Source organism: Podarcis liolepis (genome assembly GCF_965112155.1).
Source record: "Podarcis liolepis genome assembly, chromosome: 7".
In the NCBI taxonomy this organism is placed as follows: Eukaryota; Metazoa; Chordata; class Lepidosauria; order Squamata; family Lacertidae; genus Podarcis; species Podarcis liolepis.
The window spans coordinates 59,643,012-59,658,351 of record NC_139561.1 but is presented as its reverse complement, the minus strand read 5'-3'; the positions used below and the strand labels follow the sequence as shown (position 1 = coordinate 59,658,351).

General features: G+C 47.1%; 1 protein-coding gene across 1 annotated transcript in view; it reads right to left on the bottom strand.

Annotated features, from left to right (window-relative positions):
- NHSL3 (NHS like 3) overlaps positions 1-15,340 on the bottom strand; it is a 60,353-nt gene that overhangs the window by 43,417 nt on the left and 1,596 nt on the right. The window lies entirely within an intron of this gene.

Below are 15,340 nucleotides of genomic sequence, written 5' to 3'. Positions count from 1 at the left end.
AAATGTAATGTGCAAACCCGGCCATTATTTATCACCTATGTCAAACAGTTTTGTGAAGCTTACAAGTTGGCACATTCTGGCCCATGCAAGTGCCAGTGCCATGCATAAGAGGGCCTTAGGTAGGCTGTTCTCTGCCGCTACCTTCCCCTCAAAATGAAAATGGTGGCAGCTGCTTCATTCAGCCCATCTCTGGTGGGCACCAGGTTGAATATCCCCCCGTTTACAGCCGCCTTCACTTAAGTTTAGCAGTGAAGGTATAGCAACATCCACCAGACAACCCCCTGAGCACAAGAGTGGAACTGGTACGGTTGCAGGTGCCTCATAATCCTCATTCTGCAGTTGTAACATATCAATCTTTTAGTGGGGCAGCACCTACACTTTGGAACTCCCTGCCTATTGATATGAAGCAGGCAAGGACCTTCACTTCTTTTCAGTGCCTACTAAAAACTTTTCTTTTCAGGCAAGCTTGCCCAGATATGTAGAATGCTGACTTGTGTTTTAATCAGTTTTTAGCTTATTGTTTAATTATCTTTTGAACGTTTTAAACAGCTGTTTTAACCGTTTTTATTGACAATTTTATTGTTTTATTCTTTTGTGAACTGCTCGGAGGTTTTTCCCTCACAATCTAGCAGTACATAGATTTTATGGCATGACTTAACATTTGCTCATAGTTTGGAGCAAGGCTGAAGATCCTGGTGTGATTAGGGGTTCCCCAATATATCCCATGGTCTTCTGTGGCTCTAGGCCAGGGGTTTCCAGATGTTGATGGACTCAAACTCCTGTCAGCCCTGACCATTGACCATACTGCCTGCCAGAGGCGTACCTAGGGGTTGTGTGAAACCAAACTCTGCTGGGACACACGCCTGGGATGAGTACGGGTGCAAAAAATCACCTAACAGACATTGGAGAACATGGTGTAAATGTGTGTGCTGACGTGACGCTCCTGTTGCAGCAAGTTGAAATGTGGGAGAAATTTCCCATTCTTCTCACAGCATAAAGACATGCACTTTTATTTTTTGCCCTTCACCCTCGCACTCACTCTGGATGCTTCGAGTATTTGGGTCGAGTAAAATGTAGTCATTTCTAATGTGGCTATTGCGGTAAAGTGTTTTTTTGGGGGGGGTGGGGGGGTGCCAATACAGCTCCATGCCAAGGGCACAAGAAATCCCAATCTGCCGACTACAGCTGATTGCTGAACATCTGGAGGGCACCACACTGTCTATCCCTGATCGAGACAGATTGGCAGGTGGAAAATACTCAAATTACATATCACATCACAAGTGCTTTTAAAGAAATGTCAGCATCCAGGAAGGGCCTTCGGCAAGTCTTTCAGTGAATGCAGGAAGCTGCCTTGTACTACTGAGCCAGGCCTAGCATCAGGCCAGCAGTGGGACTCCAAGGTTTCAGAAAGATGGGGGGGGCAGTATTTCTTTCCTAGCAGCCCTATTCAAAAAATTATTTTAAAATGCCATAGATTCTAATCTTTGGGCTTTCAGCATGCCAAAAAGGGGTGCAATCTTCTGACTATCTCAAGAGATCCCCTACCCCCAACCCCAACTTGCTCCTTAATCTTGACTAGAATGAGGTCCCCTGTTCTGCTACAAATACAAGGAAATCTCACAAATTATATTATTATGCATACAATACTATACACAAGTTAAGGGGTCCTTTACCTTTGCCTAAGATGCCATGGCAGCATCTGTCCTGCCCATTGCCAATAATTCAAAATTCGAAGAAAACAGAATGTATGAAAAGCAGATGTATGCAAACTGGCAGCCTTGCACTGCCCTAAAAATGGGCACCAAATCTGGAATTTATTTCAGCAGGACACCCCCTCCCTGCCAAGGGCTGAAATCTGTAAAAGGGAATGGAAGGAAAGCTTAATGAGTAAAGCTGATTAAATGAAACTCCTGAGTATGTTATGGGTCATTGGGGGTTAGCGGGTGAAACCAAGTTTTGGGAGAGTCTAAGCAGTTTACAGAAAGGCACTTGAGTTTCTGGGTCCCTCAAGAAGGAAACAAAAACCCTTCTGGGTGAAAACAAAAGCCTAACACCAAAAAGCCTAAGTTAAGATCTGAAATCATTAACAGAAATAAGCTAAACGTTTGCCAGCTATTTCCTGCTGAGACCTGATTTCGGTCCCTGCAGCTTGTGCCTTCCTCCTGCTGAAACCAAGATCCAAATCGATGGAAAGAAATGTTTCCCATTCCACCTGATTCCGTGCAGTCAGCTCACTGGGTTCCATGGGACTTGCACCCAGGTAAGAGTGCCTAAGATGGCAGCCCTCACTGAATTGCCCCTGACTTCCTCACCTGAAGCTGGAGAAATACAGAAACTCAAAGGCACCTACACCGGTTTGGCAAGTCAAATCCGTTCTAATTCATATTTGTTCAGCTCTTCACCTTCATTTCTCACCCTCTCTTGTGCCAGAGACCATGTCAATGATCATATTGTCTTAAGAAAGAGCACGTTCCTCATACACAGAAATCTGACTCCAAAACAATTTGGTGAGTTTAAAAAATCAGATCTCAGATTATGCTGTTTGCAAAAGCATTTCTTGCACTTCCCCCTCCCCTCCAGGTGGAAGAGGCACACCTCTCTTTGTTCAGTCTGAGAAGCTCACCCTGGTTTCCAGCTCAAACCAGACACTGGATTCCTGTTGCCCACATTTTCAGAAATGTCACTCTTGGCCTTCTGCGCCCTGCAGATTAACAAAATTATTTCACAAACACTTGGAAACTATTTAAGCAATTAAGGTTGAGGCCAGGAACAGTGTGCTTAGTAACAGCTGAAAGAACCAGGGAGCCATTCTAGCACAGCATGCAATTGAACCCTACAAAATAAATGGCATCTTGTCACACATCACCTTGTCACCAACATCTCACATCTCTGCATTCTTCCTATGCGTCCTGGTTGCTTAGTAGACTGATGCAGCTAGAGAGAGACAGTGCCAGGTAGGAGTGCAGTCTCCATTACAGGCCCATCTCAGCCTCATTGGGTGGTTTCATTGGGAAAGCCACTGCTATCTTAGGAATTTAGCAAGCTGTCTTATGCCTAGCCAAGCCAATGGTCCCTCTGAACCCAGAATTGTTCTCTACCTCTGAGCCAGGATCCCTTTAGCACTGTTACCTGAGGACCAAATTACATGGGACTTAATTGGGCAATTAACAATTAAATAGTGCAATTAACATGCACTATTGAGGTTTTTTTTACAGAAAAGTAAACAGCAGCCAAGCAATGGAGGGTGGGAGAAGAAATTGCAGCATCTGGCCCTTGCAAATTAGGGAGAGTTAAACCCTTTCTCCTTAAAACAGTCTCAGTGAAAATGCTCCCTTTCCACATTTTCCGACTTAATGCTAAAAGATACAACACTTTCCCCCAGCCTTTGACAGCTAAAATATTCTGTTTTGTGGGACTCACCTATTTCTGCTGAATGTATACTCTTCTGTTCATCTGGAATGGTTTTCCTTGTTTTTTTATCATTGTAATGGTTTTATAGTAACTATTTTTTGAACTGCAAGTTATATTGTTGTGACCAACCCTGCAGCTTCATGGCAGGTAAGAAATCTGATAGATAGGTAGGTAGGTACGTAGGTAGGTAGATAGATGCTGATTTATTATATCCTGCTCTCACCTGCTGTTTCATGTTCACATGAAGCCACAGCTGGCCCAAGACATTTTGCCGCACTTTGCCTAACGACCAGGCCGGCTCTGCTTCAGGCTGCCTTGGAATGAAGTGGAGCACTGATCCATCTGGCATTCCCTGCTCCGCTTAGGGAAGACTCTCTAGGCTCCCTAGCAGGACTCTTCCCCTTTCCCAGGGGACTCTGCCACTGAGCTGTGCCCTCTACCACTTTGTGCCCAGCTCTGATGGATTTTCCCCAGCCCTGCTGCTAGGCATCATTTGGTCTGGGAATGGCCTGGAAACCAGGCCAAGTGTGCTGTGCTGCTCCCCCGCCCCACTGATATTACACAGTTAAGACAAGGGGTCCACAACTGATGCAGGAGGTGCCATTGTGCCAGGCAGATCAAGAAGCCTACCTAGAAGAAATGAAAAAAGAGCCCTAGCAGATTAAGGGGGCAGGTATCTAGTTCAGCTTCCTGCTCTTTCAGTGGTCAACCAGCTGCCCTAATGGGAAGCTGAAAAGCAGGACTTGAGAGCAAGGGTACTCTCCCAACTTGTGCATCACAGCAACTGGCATTCAGAAGCATGCTGCCTCCAACAGAACTATCATCAGCGCTCGAAATCTACCATCTACCATTTTGCACCTGGCTATTGGCCACTTGCGACCAAGTGAAGATGTTTGGTTGCCAGGATGGCGCCTGACATCTCCACCATCTGGAGGTGCATGCCTGGGGATCCTTGGGTCTTGACTGTTTTCAGATACTGACAACACATCCTGTAGAATTTTATTTGTTATATTTGATCAGAAAGAATTTCAGGAGCCAAAAAGTCATATTGAAAAATACGACTTTTGAGATGTCTGGCCCAAAAATGACAACTAGGCATTCCGTTTTGGCGACTGCAACCCTGGTTTAATGAGCCATTTGGCGTCTAGCTAATATATCTGAGTTTCTAACACTGGGTAGCTTGGCCAGTGTTCTTCAGAAGAGGAACTGTATGGAAGCAGAATGGCCCTTTTCTCTACAGTACTGAGCTAGACTCGCTTGCTTGAGTCATCTGGATCTAGTTGCTTTGCAGATGCCTTGGTATGCCATTTGTGGCCTGGATTATGGGAGTCAGATCTCGGGGCGGAGGGGGTGGCGTTGATGCCCATAGGCATCCTGCCTTTGGACCAAGCTTACAGGTCTCTTTCATCCCTTGTGATTCAACGAAGTAACCTCAAACTCTCTTTAAATTTCACACCCACTCAAATTCCCAGGCATTCCTAGTACAGGAAAAGAGACATGAGCTTCAAACTAGCACTGCTCTGTGATGAAAATGAAGTGCACACAAGACCACGTATTTCAACACTTGCAGGTTTTGCAGCAATGCAATGTCAGATCCTATGTGTGTAAATGCACAGCTGGGGTTGGAGGAGAAGGAGAATAATCCCATTTGTTGGAAAAGGCGTTTTTCAAAGTAGGCTGAATTTTAACTTCCGGGTCGTGTAACCTGTCATTCATGAAAGGGTTAAGCGGACTGTACCCTTCCTTTTTGAGGAGCCAAGAGATGGCAAGGATACTATTTATTAACAGACGAGAGGAACTCAGCCAGGTAGCTGTAGGGGAAAATGCAGTTTAAAAGCAGCAGTTGGGATGAATGTTTGTATAAACAGGGAGGGTCCCCGACTGTTTCAGACTTTTAAAAATAAAAGTTACCAGGAGCCTGCCTAAAGGAGGGAAGGGAAGATACTTCAACAGCACAATGTTATGCATTCTCTCATCCTGTGCACACCACATGAGACACACACTTAAACCTCAGGGATCCCACAAAAGAACCCCGGGAAATGAAGTTTGCGAAGTGTGTTGGGAATTGCAACTCTGAGCAGAAACTACAGTTCTCTGGATTCTGTTATGGAAGATTTCTGCTTACTTGTTTCCAGGTAAGGATGCCCAGGCCAAGAAAGGAATGGGGAAAAAGCAGGGAGCAGCTTTTCTTCCCACCAACTGACTTGTGGAACTCCTTGCCACAAAATAACAGCCAAGCCAAGAGCTCCGCTTGCTTTTAAAACAAAAAGAACCCGAACACAGATATAAGCACCAACAGCCTCAGTCTGTTGGTTGAGCTGTGGAAGGAAGAGGCATCTGTGCGCACAAATGTTTTCTGTTTATTGAAACAGACCAACTCTGCCTTGCAATTGCAGCCCGTGAGGACAAATAAATATGCAGTTGCAAGCTGCTAAAATGACAATGAAGACTTTGGGAAATATTAACAATGACTCTTCTCTTTGGTCACAGAAGCCCACTTCCAACTGACAGGCACAAAGAGGAACTCCTTCCTTGCAGACAAGTTTGTTTCATTATGACAACTCTGCACTGCACAAATGCAGTCTGCTTTTTCTTTTCTGACAGCTGGCACCTGTGTGAATTCCCTAGCTGGTCTCCGGAGCACAGAGAAATCAGATATAGTTTGAGGCAGTCACATAGAAATCTTTTTTTTTAATTGCCAATTGGGTCCTTGCCAACCCAGCACCCTCCAAATGTTGTTGGACTACAACTCTCATCAGCCCCAGGTCAGCACACCAGCTTGCAGTCCAACAACATCTGGAGGGCGCCAGGTTGGCAGAGGCTGCTTTCACACTCTGTGCAACATGACGGTGAGGAATTTTTAAAAGGACTTTTCCAACTCTGGCCTTCCCCCAATCTCAGCTCGCAGCGGGTAGAGAGGTCAAGAAAAGATTCTGTAATCAGCCTGGTCTTTAATCAATGGCATCTATATAAATATACAAATTACAAAATTACAGCGAAGGTGCCTTTTAAACCATCCATTGACAAATTGCACCAATTAATTTGTTAAAGCTTGCAGGCACAGTCAGAGTGGATGGATGTGTGGCTAACACAGGTTGCTGGAGCAATCATTAAGGAGGAGGGGGCAACTCAAGAGCCCTCATATGGTGGTAGGGAGAAGACTTAATGCAGCCTTTCTGATGCTTTTGGACTACAACTCCCATCAGTCCCAGCCAGCCATTAGGAAAGGCTGTTTTAACATACGAAGCAAGGGAGATGTCTGTGTGAGGCTCTGGGGGTTCTACTGCAGTAGATAAAGGTAAAGGGACCCCTGACCATTAGGTCCAGTCGTGACCGACTCTGGGGTTGTGGCACTCATCTCACTTTATTGGCCGAGGGAGCCGGCATACAGCTTCCGGGTCATGTGGCCAGCATGACTAAGCCGCTTCTGGCGAACCAGAGCAGCGCATGGAAACGCCGTTTACCTTCCTGCCGGAGCGGTACCTATTTATCTACTTGCACTTTGACATGTTTTCAAACTGCTAGGTGGGCAGGAGCAGGGACCGAGCAACGGGAGCTCACCCCGTCATAGGGATTCGAACGGCGGACCTTCTGATCAGCAAGTCCTACAGCGCCCACAGCGCCACCCGTGTCCCTACTGCAGTAGATAGATGGGAACAAACTGGTCCCAGGAAATCACCTGGCCCAGCACTTGAGAGTTTTCTTCTTAAGAAAAAAGAAAGAACACAAGCACCAGACAAAATTTCACCAAGCACTTCATGCGTGAACACGCCCTGCGAGTCTTCAGAATGGGCAGCTTAGCCAAGAAATCCTGTTTCATGCCTGGCTTGTGGGCAGACGGCCTTGCTGGGATATTTTTGTGGCTCTGTGCCACATACCTGCACTTACCCCCCTGCCTGCTGTATTCATTAGTCCAGAATAGGAGGCATTGCACAGCCAAGGAGAGTGGGCTGCCCTTCAACTGGACGCCAAGCCCCAACAAGCCAGGAAGCTCACTGGGTGACTTCAGCCCCTCTTCCCCTGCCTAAGCCTACTCCATAGAGTAGTTGTGAGGAGGATACAATAAGGTAAGCTCAAGTATGTTGGAAAGTGATAGAGGATTCTTTCGCCAGCTTCGGCTAGTATCCCAACTATGACCATTCCTTGACCACATGCACTGCTAATATCAAAGCTGGATTACTGCAAGGCACTCTATGTGGGGCTGCCCTTAAGGTGGGTCTAGAGGCTGCAGCTGCTACAGCTGCTGCAGATTGCTTAACACAGCACCCTAAGCCCCAACATGTAATGCCTTTGCTAAACAAATTGCACTGGCTCCCAATATGCCACTGGGCCAAGTTTAATTATTTGCTTTTGGTATACAAAACCTCTATTGCCACAGTACATATACTAAGCCCTTGGAAAACGCCTTAACTGCCCTGAATCTCAGCCAGGGAACTGGTGCTTCCCCAACCTGGTGCTCTCCAGGTGGACTGGACTATAACTCCCATCAGCCCCAGCCAAGGCTGGGGGAGGCTGTTCAGTGCAGGGGGTCCTGTCCTGGTGGCCTGAGTAGGGGATTGAGCCTGTGCTCCAGGCGGTGCCCTGCCCTCCCTGCACAAAGCTGAGCATAACACCAGTACATGTGGGTGGAGGGAGGGAGGTGTGACATCTAAATCGCTTTCAAACTGCTTTGGATTTCAGCATAGAGGCCCTTTACATATTTGTGGAGCCAAGGCCCTTTGCGATGATCCCTCTTGGGTGCCTAGAGCAACAGGTGTCTGGTCTTGGCTGACCCACAGTGGTGGGGTCTGGTTCACAAAGGGGAAAAACAAACAGAGTTGAGCATAGATTTTTCAACACCTGGAAGGCCCAGCTCCATCATGGAAAATCCACACCCCAGCCTGTAAAAAGGTAGCAAGAGGGGAATGCCTTGCAGAGTATCCTGCAAACTAGATGCAATATACAGAAAGAAGGAACAGAAGCAATTAGAAGGGGCAAAGCAGCTGCCCTTTCCTTAGCAGTGCTGGTGACAAGCTGAATGGTGTGCAAGGATCCGAGTTCAGTTCAAGGTTGAGCAGCAAACCAAGGTTGCTGTCAGCAAGCTCAGCCAGACCGTCACTCTGCAAGCAGGCAAAGTTGTTGCCTGGGGAAGCAGCACATCATGGCAACATCAGTGGCAGGGAAGCAGCAAGTGGTCCAAGACTTGTGCAGGATCCCTTGCAATGCTGCAGAGCGTGCCAGGCATGCAACCTTTGGATTGCACAAGTGGTGATGAGCAATCCTGGCACAGAGAAAGACCTGGGTTCAATCCCAGTTAAAAAGGATCCAAGGTTCAGGACAGGGAAAGAGCCAGCACTTCTGAGGGCAGTGGTCTGACTCAGGGCTTATCCACACTTCCTCTTGTCCCGCTGCTTTCCTCTGGGAAAAACAACTCTTTAGTGCTCAATTGGATCAAACAGCCATTGGGTTTCTGCAGGTTGTTGTTGTTGTGAGCTTAAGGGCAGGCTTTCCTTGGGAAAGGAGCAGAGCAAGGGGAACACCACTCAGACCCATACTTTCTAGGCATAGGACAAGAGGAAGTGTTGATAATACGCTCTCATTAAATGTTTGTCCTGGGAAGGGATGCTACTTTTGCATGGAGTCAATCCTAGGTCCATTCCATCCATAGGCTTTTTGGAGATTGAAAACATATACACACAATTCTTCCCCTAAAATATGCATTTTGTACTATTTTTCCCCACCCACCCACCCACCCATATGAAATAGGCATTCTTGTGCACTTTTGAACCGGAACTACAAAATTCAGAGAAGGGTGTAATCCAATGGACAGCTGTGTTCAAGACTAGCATATTAGGTTGGTTTGCTTCAAAATGTGGGCCAAACTGATTTCTCTTCCATTCCCTACATTGCCAGACAGAAGACTGAGAACAGAAGAGATATCAAATCAAGGAGCGGGAACATAAATGTACGCACCAGCATCATTTCAAGAGCAGAAAAGTCAGCATGGAGCCAAAATTCTCTCTCTGCCAACCTTTCCCAACCTGGTTCCCTCCAGACGTTTCGGACTCTCATCAGCCTCATCCAGCATAGTCATAAAATGCTAGGGGCTGGTGAGAGTTGTAGTCTGGAAGATCTGGAGGGCACCAGGTTGGGGAAGGCTGGTCTACACCCTCAGCTGGAAACTTAATGGTCCTCTTGCCATCTGGGCCATCAGCCGCCTCCTGCTGTAACTGCTGGCAGTGCCCAGCCTGACCCCCACCCACATGCAGCAGATCCAGTCCCCACCTGAGCAGATGCAGCTTCAGCCACACTGCCCAATAGTGGAATGCGCTGCAGCACCCCAAATTACATGAAAGAAACTAGTAAAAACCTAATAATAACCATCTCAATTTTTATAGGTCTTTCACTCTACTGTCAGAAGGTGCTATAAACCAGTCCCCAAGTTCCTGCCCAGCTGAAATTGCACCGGAAGGCCTTGGCACCCACCACAACACAGAACATGACCAACCCAAGGCCACGTGGCCGGCAGTCACCATCGCCCTGGGAAGCTCATCTCCTAACTAGGCCATGGCAGCTTCTGAGCCCTGCCTGGTAGGAGGTGAGCGGCTTCAGCAGCCGGAGCTGAAAGGGTTGAACAGGGTGTGGCTCTTCCGCGTTATGCTTCTTGAAACCAGAGAGTATGTTGTGATGACAGACTTTGGTGATTTCATCCAGCAGCAGTAGCTCATGGGAATCGTAACAAGCCATCTTGCATGGCTGAAAGAGGGCAAGGAAAGAACCCCAATGGCTGTTTCCGTCTCGCCTACGTAATCCTAAATATTTCCACCGGCAGATCCTTCTGCCCACATGTTTCAAGCACTTTTGGTTGCTCAGGAGGCACTCAATTTGAACCTTGTTTTCAAGCAGTTGTCCCTCTTTGTTTTGCATCTAACAGATTTGTAGACCACTTTTCAGGAATTCACCCCTTCCCACACAAACAAAATGGCTTGTGAAGAAATATAAGCCAAAATAAAATAAAAAATACAACACTAAAATCAACTAAATCCAACATTTGTTTCAGGGCACCACTAAAAATAACTTTGGCCTTTTCTTTTCTTTTCTTTTCTTTGCATTTCCTTGCCAAGAGGTCCAACAGTTCTAGAGACTATTTGTGGTCATATTGACCTTAAAAACCCCTCTAAGCCTGGGGTCTGCAGGATCCCCTCCTTTCACATGTGTCACTGAGCCAATAAATAACAACTTCAGAATCCCAGCCTTGAGTTCCATCGCTTCAGGAGGCCAGGTCAGTCTCAGGAACCCTTTCTTCCAGTGGCCTCAGGGCTTTGGAATGGTCTCCCAGAGGCAGGATGTATAGAAAGGTACATATTTTGAGAAACTAGTGTGGTTATTTGCCCCCACCTGGAACAGCCATGATTCTGAATTTGTGGCCTGTGCAACACACAGCCCTGCTCCCCATTGCAAAGCTATGCTCCAGTCACTTACTCTATCCAAACCAACAGTCTGACCACTGGAGCAGCATCCCTCTGTCCCACCAAAGAGGTATGCTTACATCTTCAAAGATGCAAGAAGAGCCTGGATGAGGCCGTAGCCCAGGCATAGGCAAACTCAGACCTCCAGATGTTTTGGGACTACAACTCCCATCACCCCTCGCGAACAGGTCATGGATGATGAGAGTTGTAGTCTCAAAACATCTGGAGGGCCGAGTTTGCCTATGCCTGCCATAGCCCTATCCAGCCCAGCATCCTTTTTCCACAGTGGCCAACCAGATGCTTCTGCTTTTATGAAGGAACTGATCAATAAGTAATCCCTGAATCTACAGGATATTCTGGCTTCACTTCTAAGCATTAGGCAGGTGACGTATTGCCTTTCTTTTTTACCAACAGTCTGCAATTAAATAAACCAAAGTGTCAATAGCACTCTCCTCTCCCCCAGAATCTGAGAAACAAAACTTGCCCTGCACAAAAGCTGCTCCACCTTGTGATTGCCTGCTAGAGATACCCATGCAAAGCAGAGTGCACATCAAATTATAAATTGCAATATAAGCCTAATCCTTACATTGCAGGGGGGAGGGAGGCAGGCAGGAGGCTGGATGCCTTAAGTCATAGAATCATAGCTGGAAAGGTTCTATGAACCCTGAGGGTCAAAGAATCATAGACTCATAGAATTGTAGAATTGGAAGGGATCCTGAGGATCTAGTCCAACCCCTTGCAATGCAGGAATCCTGCCCACAGCTATCCCTGGGTGGACTCGAACCACCAACCTACAGACCCACAAGCAGAGACATAAGCTGTTTTCCCTAGTATTAGACCAATCTGATCTCCTCCTGATGTTTTGGATTACAGCTCACATAAGCTGTGGCTGATAAAAATGAAGCATCTGGAGGGCACCAGGTTGGGGAAGGCTGGATTAGACTGAGGATCAGAGTGGAATTCATGGGTCCCTCTTAAGGGTAGGACTCGGGGGGGGCAATGTTTTCTGCACTGACTGGACAGTGAGCCCCTTCAGCATGCTTCCCTGTAACTCTAAGCCCTCCAGTGCCCATGTACAAATATTGAAGAGGGCATCAGCAGTAAAGAAATGAGAGGTCTGTACATCTGCATTTGCTATCATGCAATAGCACTGAATCTTAAGGGCTGTGACTTCTCTGGCCTTTTCTTGGGGGGAACTCTAGCAAAAGTGCTGAGAATCGATATTTGGAAATTGTGCCTGTAAGAGGGTAGAGAAACAGAACTCAGAAGAAGAGGCAGTAATTGTGCGGATGGGTGGTGAACTGCCATAGAAAGGAAAACTGCAGCCAACTCACTTTGAGGTTTCTAAGCTGATCCAGAGAAGAGTACGCCTGTCTTGAGAAGATCAAACGCACATCAGGGCAAGTCTGCACGTCATGGTAAGCCCTGGTGTATGGCTTATTGGGCTCAAGCAGGCGGATGCTGTCCACTGCCCAATCCCTCCTTCCAATCAAAAGCAAGAGTAACAGGCAGGAAGTCTTGGTGTGGCGTTACTTCCCAACAGAGTGAGACTGTGGTTTGCATCTCCCTAAAGCAGCTTTCTTGGGACCCCAGATGTTGCTGGACTTCAACTCCCATAAAATTATCTTATTTATTTTTTATTTAACAAAATTTATATACTGACTGATCATAATAAAACCTCTGAGGGGTCCTAGTCTGACACTCTAACCACTACACTACACTACCACACAGCTCAATCCCAAAACACCAAAAGCCAAGGTACGTTCTGAAGGCAGCAGCACCTTGCTGAAGTTTTTCAGGTCTAGGACTGGTCAGTGCCTGGATGGGAGACTGCCTGGGAACCTCATGTACATATCAACATAATCTCTGCTTTGGGAGAAAGGCAGGATATGCATTTTAAGAAAAATAAATACTTGCAGTATTTATTCAAATGAGGCCACTCATTCCCACCATGCTCACTGCCCACGAGAAGGTCTGGCTTTCAAGAGGGTCTGTCAGAATGGCCTCCTCAAGAGAGCTCTTGGAGCTGATGGAGACCTGTCAGAGGAAACTGCTGCTCACCTATGTTACTGTCCTGGAAGGTTTTTACTCTTTGATTTATGAGGATCTGATGTGTGCTGTTTTTATATATTGTAGTGAGTCGCCTCAAGCACAAGAGAGACAGGAGCCATAAAAAGATAAATTTAAGGCACTTAAAGTGACTATCTGCCTTTTCTAGGAGATGTTCACAAAAGTATCTCATTTCAGACTTTTCCTCACACACAAATGTCAGATTCCCAAATTCTTGCAAATACAATCCCAGCAAATACAACCAAAAGACAAGGGAAGAAACTGATCCTGGTCCTCTCAAGGTAACTCATTGTGTATTTTGAAAACAGTCTCCTCTCAAGAGACTTATATTCTTCAAACTGAAGCAGCAACTGGGGTCCTAGGTACTGAGCCAAAACAGCAAAGGGTGCCCATCACTTGTAAGCTTCCTGGGGCAGAGAGGAAGAAGGGCATCTGGCTGCCCACTACTGGGAACATAAAGCTGCACTAGCTGGACTTTTGGCCTGACCTAGCAAGCCATTGCTTCTGCACTGCAGCCTTTCCCCATATTCTCCAGACCTCTGGTCATGGTAGATGCTCTTCTTTGGATTCTTTCCAGCTTCTCTCATGCCGTTCTTGAGAGTTCAACAACCAGTATTCAGCTCAGTTCTGCATTCAGAGTTGAACATGGTACCCTGGTGCCAAGTGGGGGGGGGACACCAGGAGAGGACTTCCATGTCTCACTCATGTTCCACACCAAGATGGTGCCTGTTTGCTTCGGAAAGGTGCTATAGTGCTGATTCGTGATCACCTTGTCCCTTGGGCTTTTTGTCTGCCCTACCAAGGCTGAAAAGCACAAGTGCACCTGGACAAGGGGACAAAGGAGCAAGCAGCTCAAGGGCCAAGGCAGGTTGGACTCCTGCATTTTAGGGGGTTGGACTAGATGCCTCTTGGGGGACTCTTCCAAGTTCCAACTCTACATTTCTATGATTCTGTGAAAAGACTTGCATCTGGAGCAGCTCTCCAGGGGCTGGAAGCCAACAGACGCATGGTAGGGGATGGGCAGCGCTGGAAGGGAATGGGCAGATAATAGCGCAAGTTCACACTGAGAGTACATTGTAGGTCTCTTAGCATGAGCAGGCTGCCACTACAAGAAAAGCAGTGTGATTGGGGCTGAGTAAAGCAAAGGACCACCCAGACAAGGCCGGAGTTCCTCTGAACCAAGCCGGTACCAAGAGAAGCTTCTGGGACGATGGGTCTAAAAAGTAGCTGTCCATTGCTCTTTGGCCAAGAGGCTTCCTGAGCTCTTTAGAATGCCAAATGCCACATTTGCCAGAGTGCCAGGACAAAAACAACGTCCAGCTGCTTATGATGTCATGGACACAGGGCAATCAGCATGCAGAGTTTGTCAATGTCACAATTAGGCATGCCTCCCTGGGTCAGCACCACAGGTACACACCCATTTCCCAAAAGGTTTTCTTCTGATTCTAAAGGGTGGCGATGGCAGCAGCCCAGAAGACACCCCCCCTCCCCGTCCTCAGAACAGTGGTTTAACCTGGCCAGAGTAGGAGGAGTCTCTTTCACTTGCTTAAATGCTCCATTGGGACATTGCTCTAGGTTTATCAGTGTTTATGCCACTTGTGGCATCTGTGACACAGATTGGCTACCCGGGGATCTGGTTCACTCCAACTCAGCACAGGCATGTTCACAAAGACCAACCATGCCAACACATCATGTGGAGTTTTTCTGCACCTCTTCACCACGTCAAAGTAAATTGGGGAGGGGGCGCTTCCAACAACAGTACAGCAGCCTCCTTCCTTTGTTTCCCACCAACCTGGGTGTATATCACAGTGTGCACAGGGGAGAAACCGTTTGGATGTATGGAGAGAGGAAAGAGCTTCAGTGATAGTGGAAACCTTAGAAAACATCAACAAACATGCACAGGGGAGAAACTATGTTGAGATTCCTGCATTGCAGGGAGTTGGACTAGATGACCCTTCCAACTCTACAATTCTATTATTCTTAAAAAAAAAACCATAGTGGAGACAGGCTCAGGGTGGGGCCAGAGCCGCAGTTCAGCTTGTGCAAAACAGCCGTGCAGACTGGGGAAGCATCTGGAGCTGCTCCAGATTTCTCTCAGGATCTCTGACCTCATGAGTCAGAGGGAGAAGGAACATGCCCACTGAACCAGCAACAGCCTTGGGTAGAAATGGAATTTGCAATGGGGGGTAGGAAGGAGAGGCCCACATTTCACGCTGCTAGAAAGAACGAGCTGGCTGCAATTGCCCAGGCCCCAGAAGAACCAAATGCAGCTCTCTCCCTGCAAATACACACACAGGTCACCCAAAACTAGGACCTGCTGCACTCCGTGCTGACAGAAAGACACTTTTGCTGCTGAAGAGGAAAGTCAAAATGATGGCCCACAGCTCCAAACAGGCACTCTTTAAAATAAA